Genomic DNA, 16,216 nt, shown 5'->3' on the forward strand with positions numbered 1-16,216 from the left:
CATTGTTCTCTTGGTAGTGTTCCCTTCACTCAGCATCAGATCCTGTAAGTCATTTGATGCTTCTCTAGAGTCCAGCCATTTATGGTTTCTTATAGAACAACAATATTCTATAGTATTCATGTAACATAACTTGTTTAACCATTCCCCAATTGAGGGCACAGAGACTTTTTTTTAAAGTAAAAGGATCTAAACTACAAAAACATTTCATAGTAACTCTTTTTTTTTGTAATTGCAAGGTATTGTGATTGAAAGGCAGCCTTTCACTGCAAATGACTAAACAAGTTACAGCATATGATTGTGGTGGAACACTATTGTGCTATTAAAAGTGATGATAAGAAAACTTTCAGAAAAATCTGGAAAGGTTTACATAATCTGATGCAAAGTGATACAAACAGAACCTGGAGAACATAGTTCACAGTAACAACAACATTGTATGATGATCAACTATGAATGACTTAGCTCACCTCAAGCAATAAAATTCTCTAAGACAATTGCAAAGGACTCATGATGAACAGATAAGAAAGAAATGATGAAGTCTGAATGCAGATCGAAGACTACTTCTATTTTCATTCCATTTTTCTTGGTGGGTGTTTTTTGGGAGGGCTATATTTTTTTACAATACAACTAATACGGAAGTATGTTTTACATAACTGCAAATGTATCAAATTGATTGCTTTCTCAATGAGGAGAAAGGGTGGGAGAAAATGTGATATTAAAAAAATTAAGGAATACTAAAAATTATTTTTATATGTAATTGGGAAATAAAATTTAAGAACTTTTAAAAACAGAGTTACATTGATTCATGCAAGGCAATTACAGGGTCCCTAGTGTTTCTCCCAAAAGCTAAATGGACCAGGGTGAATGGTGAGGCAACAGGTTTGATTTGGTATTCTATTCTCCCTCCTGAGCTATATGAAATCCCTCATCTGGCGATATTCTTTCCTCTCATTGTTACCTAGAGTATGATGATAGATGCCATATAAAGAACAAGATTTCAAGTCAGAGGACCTCAGTATGTTCAAAGCCTTGCTAAGGGCACTTATTATCACTCTGATTCAGGCTAGTCAATGTTAAGATGAAATGTTTGGAGTCAATGACCTAAATCAAACACAGGTAGCATAAGGAGAACCACTGAACAGTTGGGTATTCTTATACTATATTTTTTCCCTTCCATTAATTTCCCTTGGGAAAACCCACACACCAGAAATTTGAATTATCATACATGACAATTCTGTCATCTGGGAACTGTATAAGTCATACCTTCTATTATACTTTGATACGTTTTATAAGGGTCATAGTGTACAAACTTTTTAGAAAATTGTTTTTGGGAATTTTCCTATGTAAAAGCAAGTGTAAACTCAGATTATTGTTAGAGTCAACCCCAGTTAAGTAGTAAAAAGTCATTATTTGCCAAAAAGTTGCAGACAGAAGAGAGAACAGAAAATTAAAGTATTTCTCAATGAGGAAAAATTGGATAAAAAAGATCAAGAAACCTTCCCAAATTGGATGGAACAAAGTCCTTTTTCCTCTTCCTCCTCCTCCTTTTCCTCATGTCCTCTTCCATTCCTTCTTTCTCCTACTCTGCATCCTCTTTCTTCTCTTTCCTCTTCTTCATGAAAGAGAGGAGTCTAAAGGAGTTTACTTTTCCTTCTGACTTGGAACTGAGGGCAACATTTAAAAATTCAGGTCATTCTTTTTATTCGAGACAGTCATAGGATTTTCAGTTGGGTGGTTAAAGGAATAAAGACCAGAAGTACAGATGTATGGGATCAGAACCACATGTTACAGCATTGTTTCTCCTTAAACAAAATAATCAGAAGACCCAGACCAGAGAACAAAAAGGAGTTTATTTGCTCTTCAGGAAGAGGGCACAACCTCCATAATATGAGTTACAGCTCTAGGAGGAATGCAGTTCCCATCCCCCTGGCCCACCACCTATTGGCTAGATAGCTGGGCTCATGACCTTTCTGCGAGCATCCAGCTAATCGGAGCAAAGCATTTCAAACCCTATTTGCATAATTATTCAGATCCAGTTTTACCCCATCAGAGAGATAATTCTGTATCCTTCCATATATGGGGTCAATTAGCATAGTGCTGTATAATCTTTGTTACCACCTGACCTTGAGGAAGTGGAAACTTTGTATCTCTTGCTGACAAGGCTTTGGGAAAAAGGAAGACTCACTTAAGCCACGAGGGAGGCTTCACTCAGTTATAGTCCCATTCACAGGCAATCCAGCCTATTTTGTGGCCACACAGGCTAAAGGTCAGGGGGGAAAAAAACAGGAATAAGACTCCAAGCTGTGATTAAGAGTGATTTAATGAAGAAAATTTTAAGGATTAGTCAAAATCACCAACTCATACCTTAACCATGTATTCCTTTAACAGTTGCCCTAAAAATATGGCTTTTGAGTTGTATACTTAGTGTTTAAATTTAGTTTTATAGAGTGTTTATTTCTAGCTGTTTTAATAGCTATATTGTTGATAATTAAAGACTAGAAGTTTCCATGTTGTAAAGAGAGGCTCAGCTCAAACATATACTTTGTAACTGGTTCCCAAAGAGCTATACTTTAACTATAAAGTTTTCTATGGTGAAGAAAAGTTCTTGAGCTTATTTAAGTTTGAAAAATCTAGAGTAAGCTAACCTCAGCAAGTGTGACAATAAAGAGGAAAATATTCTGCCCCAGATTCCATCTGTTGGAATACAAAAAGTAAATGTTGGACCTGAAGAGAGAGAGAGCTGGGCATTAGGGTTTTAGGGTAAAATAGAACCTCTCAATCTTACAATGAAGGTAGGACCTACTTTCCCTTTCCAGACTTATTTCACATCATTTCCCCTTCATGCATTGTTTCTCAGCCAAATTGGATTACTTTGTCTCCAACCTGACCAGCTACCTCCTACCTCCATATATTTGCACAAGTTACTTCCCATTCCTAAAACTAACTCCCACAACACCTTTCCTTTCAGAATTCTTGTCTTTTTCCAAGACTTAGCTCAGAGGCAGCACGTCCTCTTTGAAACCTTCCCTGAAATCTCCCCTCCCCCATGAAAGTGATCTCTCCCTCCTCCAATTTCTCTAGAGCACTTTGCTTGGATCTCCACATTCTACCTTATATCATACTTATCTGTATACCCCATCATATGCCCAACCCCAGGAGAATCTTTGGTAACATAGATCTGAAGCCAGATAGACCCTCAGAGAAATATAAGCTCCTACATAGCGGCTCCTACATAGCGGGGACTGTGATATATATATATATATATATATATATATATATATATATATATATATATATATATATATATATAATCTTCATATTCCTAGATCAGTCTTCATGTTGTATCATGGTTCTCTTTGCTGAAGCCTACTGACCCCCTTTCTCAGAGTCATTGTTGCTTATGCTCTCCATTGAAGGAAATGCTAATTTTCAGTAAGAGGTTAGTGAAAATAAAGATGTAATTTATTTCCTTATCCAAGTTTACACACACACACACACACACACACACACACACACACACACACACACACAGAGCCAAGTGGATCCCAGGTTAATAAACTCTGCTAAATGGTTCTTAAATGATTTCTTCACTTATGGTGGTTAGTCATTATACTTTTGGTCATGTTGTAGCAACAACTAAACTATAACTAAAAATACCTGCCAGGGGACACTGAGAAGTTATGTCAAAGACGGGATTTGAACTCAGGTCTTTCTTAACTTCAAAACCAGCTCTTTTAGCCACTATATCAAGCTGCCTCTGAGTAGCCAATAACAATAACTAATATTTATATAGCACCTAATGTGCTAAGCACATTGTGGGTAGCTAGGTGACACAGTGGATAGAGTACCAACCCTGGAGGACCTGAGTTCAAATGTGACCTCAGGGTTACTGAGAGTCAGATATAACTTAACAACACACACACACACACACACACAAACAATTACATAACCTAGTTGCTCTTGTAATTTAATTAAAATGCATGCATTTCAGATTGTTCAAATCTATTTCACTAACTAGGTTACATTATATAAAACTAGAATTTGTATAGTTTGAACCTGATACTATTTCCAGTCTTTTGAGGAAAAAAAACAAACATGTAAATTAGTATTTGGAGCCAAGATTGTTGACATTTCTTTTAACTGAACCACAAAATTCAGAAAGTATTCTCAAATTGAGCACTCAGAAGCTCCAGGGAGTCTTCCTTGGTGTTTTCTGCCAAGCAATATGCTTTTTGGAAGGAAAAAAAAGAAATAGATGTCTTCTCTTGGGGATCAGTCTGCCAGAGACAGTTAGGTGGTACAGTGGTTAGAGCACTATGGAATCAGGTTAGAGATAAGTTTGAATCTGGCCTCAGACACTGTGACCCTGGCTAAGTCTTATAATATCAGTCTCAGTTTCTCCATTTTTTTAAATGAGGATAAAAATAGTCCTTATCTTTCTGAATTGTTTCAAGAATCGGGGCAGCTAGGTGGCGTAGTGGATAAAGCACCGGCCTTGGAGTCAGTAGTACCTGGGTTCAAATCCAGTCTCAGACACTTAATAATTACCTGGCTGTGTGGTCTTGGGCAAGCCACTTAACCCCATTTGCCTTGCAAAAACCTTAAAAAAAAAAAAAGAATTGTTTCAAGAATCAAACAAGATAATATTTTGAAATGCTTTGCAAAACTTAAAGTACCATGTAAATATAAATAATATTCATTGGTATTATTCCTATGATGCCTTCATTGAAGATAAAATCCCGTCTTTCCTCAATCTTCATTCTCAAGCTCTCTTTACTATTCAGAGCTCTTAATTATCAACTTTTAGCCATTATATCCTCCTTTATATGATTTCTTTGATAATGACTTCTCTCCTGATTCTCTGATCAATCCATGTTATATTGGAAAGAGTATTGGATTTGGAACTTAATTCAAATCTTGGCTCTGCAATTTGCTCCCTTTGAGAACATGGACAAGTCATAGCAATCTAGATCTCAGGATCCTCTTCAGAGAAATGAAGTTTGGACTAGATGGATTCCAAAGTGCCTTTCAGATTTAAAAAGATTCTTTTGTTTCTTTTTTTTAATTATTATTTCTCCTTCTCTGCCATTGTAATGACCTCAGTAATCTCCATTTCTTACTAAGAGAAAGAATTCCCAGAGAAGCTCAAAGCATGAGTCACTCTGTCAGAGTAACCTCAGCAGGAATGGCTCAAAGCCCCTTTCCCACCTGCTAGAAAGTTGAAATATCAACTAGCAGCCAATTCCCCAGGTGTTCTTCCCAGCATGAATCAGGACTAGTTCAGAACCTTGACCTAGATCTCATTTCCAGGTTCCTCACTTCCTCACCCCAGTTCCTGCTCCTGTTCAGTTCAGATAAGAATACGCTTAAAAACCTAAAAGACTTTAGTGACTGGGTACCCCCTTCCATTTGAGTTCTAGTGTCCTATTCCCAGTTCCTCTGGGACCCAAGACCGGAGCCAGATTTGCTTTTATATTCCCCAACTACATTTCAGATTCTATGTCTTCTCAACAATGCTGGATTGCTTTATATCATGTTTTTCTCATCTCTTTGTCCTATATTCCTGGTATCCTGAATCTTAAAAATTTATATCAAGACACTCAATCTACATGAGGGTACTTGTCCCTAGCCTTCTAACCATCTCTCTTTTTATTCAATTTTTTAGTAAGCTTACCCATTCCCCTGGCTTTGATTTTCATATGTGTTTCTCTCTCCCATTTATAAATATATATATAGATATAGATATATGTACATTCATACACATATTTGTATCTGTTATACATATATCACTAGCAAGGACCTCCTCAGCATCCAACTGACTATGGGACACTTAAGTATTCTAGCATTACTTTAAACTCAACATATTCAAAAATGAAATAATTATCTTCCTCTATTAATCACCACCCCTTCTCAACTCTCCCATTTCTGTTGATATTCAATTATCTGACTTTTCTTATAACTCCAAGCTAGAAAATTTGAAGTCATTTTTAACCACTTTAATCCTACTATCTAATCTATTGGCTAGATTTCATCAGCTTACTTTTAAAGAGTTGGACTAAGCAAGAGCCTTTTATTACCCATCACTAAAGAGAACTCTAAATTTAGTTCCCATCTTTGATTTGGGAAGCTAAATGAGGAAATGAATTTCAGAAGTGGGCAAAGAACCTTAGTTGTCAGAGTCCAGAGTGTATAAATGCACAAGAGAGCAATCAGTAGAGTAGAGATCAGCTCTTCCAGTAGCTTGAAGACAAAAAAAAGGGAACTACAAGTGAAAGAATGAAAATTAATAAAAATGTATGAAGTACTAAGTTGCAGGCACTGTGCCGACTGCTCAGGATACAAAAAAGGCATGGGTCCCTGACTCTCAGTTTAATGCAGGAGACAACATGATTGTAACTATGTACAAATAAAATAAGTACAAAATAAATTAGAGATAACAAAGGGAAGACATTTTTATATTTTAATTTTTTTCAAATACATTCAAAAGTAGTCTTCAACATTCATCCATTTGCAGGTTTATGTGTTCCACATTTTTTTTTTACCATCCAAGGGAAAACTTTATTTAGGCAGACAGATCAGGAAAGGCTTATTGTAGAAGGTATGATTTTATCTGGGACTTAAATGATGCCAGGGAATCCAGGAAACAGAAACAGAGAGAGTGAATTCCAGACATATGGGAGAACCAATGAAAACACTCAGAGTTCAGGAAAAGAAATCTTATATGTCCTCATACAAGGAAGAAGACTCGTGTAACTGGATAGTACAGTACTCATGTGAGAGAAGTAAAAGGTATAAAAATTAGAAAAATAGGGGGGAGGGGGTCAGTTTATAAAGAGTTATAGAGGAGTGAGGCACCAAGTTTATAGAGTAGGGATAGAAACTTGGTTGAATGAATGAACCGATCATTTTAACATCTTTAATTAAGTGCTTACTTTGTGCAATGAACTGTGCTAAGCACCAGGGGAAAAGCACAATAGTCCCTGATCTCAAAGGGTTCATATTTTATTAGAAGAAGGAAATTCCTATTTATTATTAAATTTTCCATGTGAAAACTGACAACACTGAAAATAGGGTTGATTCATTGTTTTTGTTGATTGTTTAGACTTAAGAAAATAATAGAGAATATTTTAATAAGGCAGATTAGGCTTAAAAGTGTGCTGTGAATACTTTTTTTTTTTCAGAGTCAGTTGATCTCTGAGTGCAGCTCAGAAGTCCTTAGTGTAAGGATGCAAGGTAACATATCTTTCTTGTCATGTCTATTGCTCCTGATATTAAACCATTTGATGGTTCAAAGTCAAGGACTTTGGAAGAAATGCCACCAAGCAAACTGATTTATACTTCAATATTTTCAGTAGCTCTATGGTTTCATTGGTTTGGAGATACGTGACTGCACAGAATCTAAAGTCTGGGAGAAGGGGAAGAGGAAACCCCAGTACGTAGTATCTATCCACCATGGTGGGATGAGTCAGAGAGGCATCTTCCCACAGATTCCTTCCTCTACTTTGTTCTTCTTTCTGGTTTCCCCAATACTCCTTTTAGATGACCAACCTAAAATGGTATTTCTAAATCATGTGTCTGTATATATTCTCCTAAGAGCTCTGCCGGTTCCCAAAGCATAGGAGTTGGGACAAACTTTCATAGGGACTAATACAATGGGCTGCCCATTCATATATATGCCATAATAATAATTAACATTTATATGGCACTTTAAGATTTGCAAAGTACTTTAAAAAAGATTATCTTATTAATTGATCCTTACAACATCCCTGGGAAGTAGATGCTATTATTTTCCCCATTTTATGGAAGAAGAAACTGAAGTAGACAGACTTTAAGTGATTTGCCCAAGGTCACATAGCTAGTAAGTGCCTAAAATCATATCTGAGCTCTGGTCTATCCTTACTCCAGGCTCAGTAATTCTATTCACCAAGATACCTGTCTGGACAATTGATGTTTTTAATTTTATTTTTTCATGATGGAAACTTAAACAAAACTGCCTTTTGCTATAGATTTCACTGAGATAAATATTTTAGAGTTCAGGATTTGATGTAAATGATATCATGTTCACAGCAAATAGGATCATTAGGAAGACCTTGACACAATAGGAAATTCTTCTTATGTTTAGACCTTCTGCAGAAAATCTTTCTTTATAACTGAAAACATCTTATTTCTCAATCTTCATCACTTCATAATCTTTATGTGGTGTTTGATTATCCATTCTTCCTGAATACTCTTTCCTCCCTGAGTTTTCTGGATACTGCTCTCACCTGATTCTCTCTATTCAACCTTTTTCATTCTTTTCAGGATCATCATCCATGTCTTCCCTTTTATGTATGGGTATCTTCAGGAATCTATCAAGAATTCTTTACTCATGAACCCTTTATTCTCTACTCTCTCCTTTGTTTACCTTGTCACTTCCTGTTTACTAAACTATAATTTCTATACAGATAACATATAAATGTAAGTATCTAATACTCACTTCTTTCCTGCACTCCAGTTCCAAAAGAATGTCAAACTAAACACAGCTAAAGCATCATTCATTTTCATTGTTCCTAAACTTGCTCTTTCCCCTAACTTTTCTATTTTTGTCAAGAGCGCTACCATCTTTCCAGTCACCTAGCTTTCTACCTTAGGTTTCATACTTGATTTTTTCACTCCAACTTATCCCTCATATCCAATCAACTGGCAAGTCTTGTTAAGTCTGCCTCCAAACTCTATCTCTCCTCTGTCCCTTCCTCTCTAGAGATATAACCACTATTAATTCTGATTCTCATCATCTCTGGTCCACAAAATAATATCTTCATTGGTCTCCTAACCATTACTATAATCTCTCCTTATCACACAGCTGCCAAACTAACATTGTCAAAATGTAAGTTTGATCTGTTACTGTCTTGCTCAAGTAGGTTCAATAGCTCTTTATTATTTCTAGAATAAAATTCAAATCAATAAAATTACAAATTCCGCTGTGTGGCACCTAAAATCTTTCATGATCTAGCACAAACCTGTCTCTCCAGGCTAAACATATTCATCTTCTTCTATGATCCAGCCAAAGTGATATATTTGTTCTTCTATTATACAAAATACTATTTCCCACCTCTATATCTTTCCTTACACTCTCCTTCTTGCCTCTATGAACTCTTTCCTTCCCTTTACTTTTTGAAATGTCTAGCTCTCCAGGAAGTTCAGTTCAGGTGCTACCTCTTATAAGAGACTTTTCTTGATTCTTCCTTTTAATGCTTCCCTGAAATTGCTTTGTATTTCTTAAATAAAAATGTTGCTGTTAATATTTATGGACATTTTGATTCCCCTCATCATAATGTAAGTTCTTTAAGGGCTGGAATGGTTTTGTTTATACATTTGTATCCTCAACACAGTTACTGAAAGATAGTAGGTATTTAATAATTGCTTGTCAAAGTTTAGCCAAGGAGAAGGGGCAGCTAGGTGGTGTAGTGGATAAAGCACCAGCCCTGGAGTCAGAAGTACCTGGGTTCAAATCCGGTCTCAGACACTTAATAATTACCTAGCTGTGTGGCCTTGGGCAAGCCACTTAACCCTCTTTGCCTTGCAAAAACCTAAAAAAAAAAAGTTTAGCCAAGGAGAAAAAAATGAGAAAAAGTAATTATCTCCATTCTTTGCATAGATGAAGAACTAAGAGTATAGATCAATGCATAGACTCTCAGCTCTGAAGATAGATTGATTAGTTTTGCTTTACTCTTATTTTCTTTTTTTATTCTTTTGTTAAAAAAGATAAGTAGAATAAGGGAAGAAAATATTAAGTAAAGGTGATGTAAAAACAAAGTATATTAATAATTTTTTAAATAAATATTTATTGAATTGAATATAACAGAACCATGTATTCCTCATCTAATGCAGAAAAAAAAGGATTGGATTAAATAGCCTTTAAGATCCCTTACTGCTTTACCTATAATCTGTGATCTCTTAGGACCCAACATAGCACAGGAAATGAGAACTGGATATATGACAAGTTGGAAAGAATGTTAAGATGATTAGATTGGGGTGGCCAGGTGGCATAGTGGATAAAGCACTGGCCTTGGAGTCAGGAGTACCTGGGTTCAAATCCGGTCTCAGACACTTAATAATTACTTAGCTGTGTGGCCTTGGGCAAGCCACTTAACCCCATTTGCCTTGCAAAAACCTAAAAAAAAGATGATTAGGTTGATCACTGGTGGTCTTGTATGTAAATACTGACTATTTCCAGTAATTTATAGATAAAACTGAACTTGATTGTGAGTCTATGAGCTTGTAAGGAGAGCAGACAATTACATGGGGGGAGAGTGGGGAGAGAAGGTAATAACAGAAACAGAATTCACAGATTACCTGAATGAGGGGCATCTGACCAGAAAGTGAGAAGTCCTCAAAGTGTCCAAAACCCTTCATGAGAAGAGGGAGCATCAACACAATGATTACATATGCATCTGGTACATGCAGCAAAGGCAAAAATTGTCAAGGGCTTTTCAAGTCATATAACCTAAGAGGCCACATCGCATGCATAAATATAGAAGCTAGCTTTGAGGGAACACAAAAATGAAAAATATATATTTTCTCAAACTATGCCTCTCATTTGTTGATGCATAGAATGTTTACTATAGAAACACGCTATGGGTTTTACTCCCTTTTTTGCATTCACTAGAGTACATTTTAGATCTCTAAATACTTGCTGAATGTTTAAGAAAATCTTATCACAATGAAAGATTTATGGAAGGTATCTCATACTTAATTGTAGGGTCAGGTCTAATATTCTCTTGATCAGATGATAATTCTCTATATCATTATCTTATAAAACAAAGACTTTTCCTGGAACCTGCAAATGTATCAGCATCTATTTCTAAATAAAATGCCTATTTGTATATTGTTTGTACCCTGGACAGAGCTCAAGGCCTTCAAAACTCTACCTATTTTATATGAAGTTTTAATTAACCTTGTCTCTTCCTTTCCAAACAGATCAATTACCTCTCCTTTCTTCCCTTTCCTCAGTCAATTACATCTAACTTTCCTCATGGAGGAAAAACATGGCTCTCAAGAAAACCCAAAAGTTTGAAAGGATGAAAAGAGAGGCACAGCACTTCTAATATTCCCTAATTGAGTTCAGAGCACTTCTTGTTTGAACATCAACTCTGTTTTCCCTTCTGTTCTTGAGAGGAAGGATCCAAATAGGTCTTACCAAAACTACTTAGAACCATTTAAAAGCATTAGGGCTATTAGCTCTGACTTGAGCTAAGTACACTATACAAGCCTCTGCCCATGGGGGAACTAGTTCTTGTGTCTCCAAAGTCTGAATGTCATACAAATACTTTCTAATAGGTTTGATGATTTTTTTCTGGCATATACATTAGTCTTAAAGAGTTTGGTATTGGGGGCAGCTAGATGGTGCAGTGGATAAAGCCTGGAGTCAGGTGGACCTGAGTTCAAATTTGACCTCAGACACTTAATAATTGCCTAGCTGTGTGACCTTGGGCAAGTCCCTTAACCCCATTGTCATGAATAAATAAAAAAAAACAATTTTTTAAAATAGTTTGGTGTTAATAAAGAATAACTAGGTTGCATAGTGGATTGAGTGCCAGAATATGAATGAAGTTCTTTACAAAGGAAGAAATTGAGGATCAGAGCGGAGATCTGAAACCCAAAGATCTATGTCTTCAAGTTCAATGTGATCTTTCTTCTGACACCCCTGTCAACCTACTCTTATAAAAATTTGCAAGATTTCTAATCTTCTTAAATCTATTCCTTGCCTCCAATTAATAATCAGAAAGTTTGATGTAGAACCATGAGAAAAGTATTTGTAATGACAATAAAATATAAAAACACTTCAAAAGGCAACTAAACCAAGACTAATTTAAGTTCTAGAGAACAAAAAATGAAAGATATTTCTCCCTCTTGAACTACAGATATGGAATGTTATATAAATTAACCTGAAGGTAAGATACTTGTGTGGCTTTTTCTTAAATATTTTGTTATAAAGGAGGGCAGAATGTATGAATGGGAAAAGTATATAGGTATAAAAAACAAACTTAAAAAAATAGTTCGGCATAAAACTAAGATGGCTATTTGTAGGTAGTTTCCAAATGAAGGTTATTGCATAGGCATTACATGTTAAAAATCTCATGCAACAAATGGAATTTCTTACAGTGGGCTGAAGATTGACTATTAAGCATAAAATACATAGATTCCTTTCTCGCATTACAATGAAAGGTCAGCTCCTGAGCCCTTCACTGCCATAGGACTGCTATAGGTCTCCCTGCTCTTGACTCTGAGAATTTGGGGGACCAACAAAGAGCTCTAAGACTAGACAGGGTTCAGAGAACCTATGGCTGTTTAGAGAAATCACTTCCTTCTAAGTTTTTGGTAGGTTCACCAGGATATTCTCCTGGAAACCTCTCATCCATTGACCAAATCCTTTAGACCTGAGGGCCCCCCCTACAATTCATGGATATGACATAAATTCATTGTCATAATTTATTGATTATGAATATTTACATTTAATTTACATTACAGTTATTTAATTTAATTTAAATGAAAAGGGAAAAAAATAACCAGTGAAGAAATGGAAACTGAACAGTATATTAATCACTCTTGACCTGAAAGAAGGAGTGTGAAAATGTACTTCTTTCTCTTCTTTGCATAGGTGGAAGACTATGAATATGGAATAATGCATATATATATATTAAATTTAGTTTTTAATTTGTTTTGCTGAACATTTTTTGTATTTTAATTCATTAATTCATATGATACCCATATTGGAAAAAAAGCAAAACTCTTATAACACATATATTCATAGTCAAGTAAAACAAATTCCTGCACCAGTAAAGTCCAAAAAATAGAGCTCAGAGTTCTAGCCCTAAGCTGGAGAGAGAACCTTGCAGACAGAACAAAAAGTGAATTCCAGGGAAGTGGGAATGACTGTGCTCTATGTTTTGAAGAGCTTGTCACCTGAGACAAAAAAAAATCTTTGTGAAGAAGAGAGAACCTTCAAGACAAAGCTCAGAAAAAAAAGCAGATCTGTGCTCATGTTCAGAAAGAAAATGAAAAAACAGGAAAGATTCCCTGTTCCCATCCCCAGAAAAGGTTATTGTTTATTTTGTTGAGTTTCCTAATTTAAGTCTTGAGTCTATTTATGGTTCTGTCTTTTTTTCTAAGAAAGTTATTTCAAAGCAAGGTCATCAGGCTCTAAATTAAAAGAGCTTTGGTGGGACCCATTCAGCCTCCTTTTGATAAGAAGCAGCATGCTAGAGCTAACCGCCAGGAGTGGAGAAGTATTCTACCAACTTATGCCCTTTGGAACCATGCCTAGCTTCTACCAGCAATGACCTCAGAGTATGAAACAATGATGACAGTAGAAACCATTTGCCAAGAGAGATGAATGGCCAACAGGTCTGGTGGGAACAAACATAACATAACCCTGAGTTGTTGGTGGTCCTGTTACCAATCAATCTATAAACATTTATTTAGCACTTATAAAATGTTCAGGCACTAGTGTTAAGCACTAAGGATATAAAAAGAAGTTTGCCTTCAAGGAGCTCACAATTTAATTGGAGGAGACAACATACAACCAAATATATACAAAGCAAGCTATGAACATGATAAATAGGAAATGATTAACAGAGGGGAGAAACTGGAATTAAGAGAGGCTAGAGGCTTCCTTTAGAAGCACCTACTATGTGCTAAGCACTGGGGATACAGGACCAAAATAAAACATTTTTTGCCCTCAAAGAGCTTTCATTCTAATGAGGAAATATCAGAGAGAGAGAGAGAGAGAGAGAGAGAGAGAGATTCACATGAATGTATGATTTTACATGTATAACATACAAACATGTGTACACATAGGTGTACATATATATGTAAAAAATGCAAAGTAGATTTAGTGTAACCTGGGGGAGGACAGAAAAGGCCTTCTGCAAAAGATGACCCTTGAGCAGAGTTTTGATGGACCCCAGAGATGCTAAAAAGCAGAAACAGAGATAGCATTCCCAACAAGGAACATAGGACATAGTGTTTAGTGTTTGCAGAATAGCCTGTAGGAGGAAAGCATGAACTGTACCTTCCCTGTGTGTATCCTAGTCACACATATTACCTATATATGTACCTCTCTATTGATATGCTCCCAATGTATGTTCACTCTTCCTACTGATGTTATATATTTGTGGGATAGTGTGCCTCAAGTTTACATTTTATTCTTTCTTTTCTTTCTATGCTATTTTATTAAATCCATAATATTCAAAGCTTCTCTATTTACAATAACTGATGGTTCCACATATGGACATATGGTATGATGCTGAGTGTTGGAGAACCTTGGTGATGACTGTTAGGTCAAAATTAGCACAAGCAGCAGAGAATTAATACATTTTTTGTTGCAATGTCAGAGGCTATTTGAGTGCACAATCATCTGTGAACAAAAAAATAATGTACCAACTCTCCCTCTACTTTAGTCTCGTCTTGTAGCCTTTTCAAGTTAAATAATTCACCATCAGTGCAATAGCTGACCTTGATGCTACGTCAGTCTTCTTTGAAGGTAATGGACAACATCATTGAAAACTTCATGCTAAAAAGCAAGGGAGAAAGCATACAACCTTGCTTCACTTCATTGGTGACTGGGGAAGCATGAATGCCTCATCCATTATCCAGAACCTAGGTAAACTTGCCATCATGAAATTGATGTACAAGACTGATGGACTTATCTAAACACTCACATTTTTTACTTAATTTTCTGTAAGTCCTCACAACTGACAGTATCAAAAACCTTGGTCAGATCAATGAATGTTGTTCTTCTCCTGGCATATGTCCTGGATTTGTTGGGCAACAAACCCAACAATGACCATTCCTTGACACTTTCTGAAGCTTCACTGGCTCTCAGGTAGGTGACCAACTTCCAAGTGAAGTCATTTGTCCTTCCTTCTTGAAGAGGACCATGACATCAGAGAGATGATATCATGACATTCAAGTAAATTGGATTTAAATGAGAGAGGGTTGTGCAAAGTCACCAGCCTCATTTTCTTCTCCAAAGCCATCTGGGTCCAGTGGCTTGATATGGATCAGGATGACTGGCAATGGTTCTAGATGCAGTGGGAGACCTTGGTCTTTTTAAGTTAAGATCTTTAGGGCAGCTAGGTGGCACAGTAGATAGAGCACCAGCCCTGGAGTCAGGAGGACTTGAGTTCAAATCTAACTTCAGACACATAATAATTGCCTAGCTGTGTGACCTTGGGCAAGTCACTTAACCCCATTGCCTTAAATAAGTAAAAATTAAATAAATTTTAAAAAGTTATGAACTTTAAAAGTCTCAGTTTGCCTGAGATAATGCCCATTCAGGGATCAAGTCTAAGTAAGAAAATATGAAGCAAAGAATGGCCTCTTTTACCTATTCAAAAAAAATCAATCTGAGGGGGAAGACCCTCAGAGTTTCTGGCCAATTCTGACCAATAGAAATAATTGCTATTTATTTTCCCTCTGAAATCAGGCATGGTCCTGAAAATATCTGTCCCCTGGACCCAGATGGCTCTGGAGGACAAGATGATAACTTTGCACCAGTCCACCCTCACTTAAAAACAATTCACTTGCATATTATGGCATTCCCTCTCTTATATCAGGATCCTCTTTGAGAATGAAGGACAAACAACAACCTATATGAGTAGTAGGAACTGTCCCACTCCACTGCTAGTCAGTTGGGCAACACAACCTCTTTCTTTTTCTTTCTTTCTTCCTTTCTTTCTTACTACCTTCTTTCCTTCTCTCCCTCCTTCCTTCCTTTCTGTCTCTTTTTAATCTTTTTTCTTTTTTCTCTTCCTTTATTCCCTCCCTCCTTCCTTCCTTCCTTTATTTCTCTCTCTCCTACTTTTTCACTTTCCCTTCCTTCTGTTCACATAGGGTATTACACACTTCCCTGCAGGGTGGCCTGCCCAAAGGAATGTAAATTTTGATTGTTGAAATCTGGGAAGATATCTTGGAGTTTCCTGGCCCCAAATCACTCTGACTCTCATTGATTTCCCATCAATAGATACCAGACCAAGCCCCATTTGGTATAGGTGAAGGATTAGCCTATTAAAGACTCTGGCAAGAATCTTGCCTAGCATTAAGAAAGAGACCTCCCTGTGACTGCCACAAGGCTACCTATTTCCTTTATTTTTATAGAAATGGACATACTCACTGACAACACCAGATCTAAAAGACCTGAAAGACAAACAGCTCTTGTTGCAAGAGAACTCAGCAG

The 16,216-nt window shown here is 36.5% G+C and overlaps 1 long non-coding RNA gene across 1 annotated transcript in view; it reads left to right on the forward strand.

The window, feature by feature from the left end:
- LOC141520086 (uncharacterized) overlaps nt 1–16,216 on the forward strand; it is a 67,736-nt gene extending 51,520 nt beyond the window's left edge. Inside the window, exon 3 of the long non-coding RNA XR_012477540.1 lies at nt 16,138–16,216. This is a non-coding gene — a long non-coding RNA (uncharacterized LOC141520086). The remainder of the gene's footprint in view (nt 1–16,137) is intronic.

This window comes from Macrotis lagotis, chromosome 4 (assembly GCF_037893015.1).
Source record: "Macrotis lagotis isolate mMagLag1 chromosome 4, bilby.v1.9.chrom.fasta, whole genome shotgun sequence".
NCBI lineage: Eukaryota > Metazoa > Chordata > Mammalia > Peramelemorphia > Peramelidae > Macrotis > Macrotis lagotis.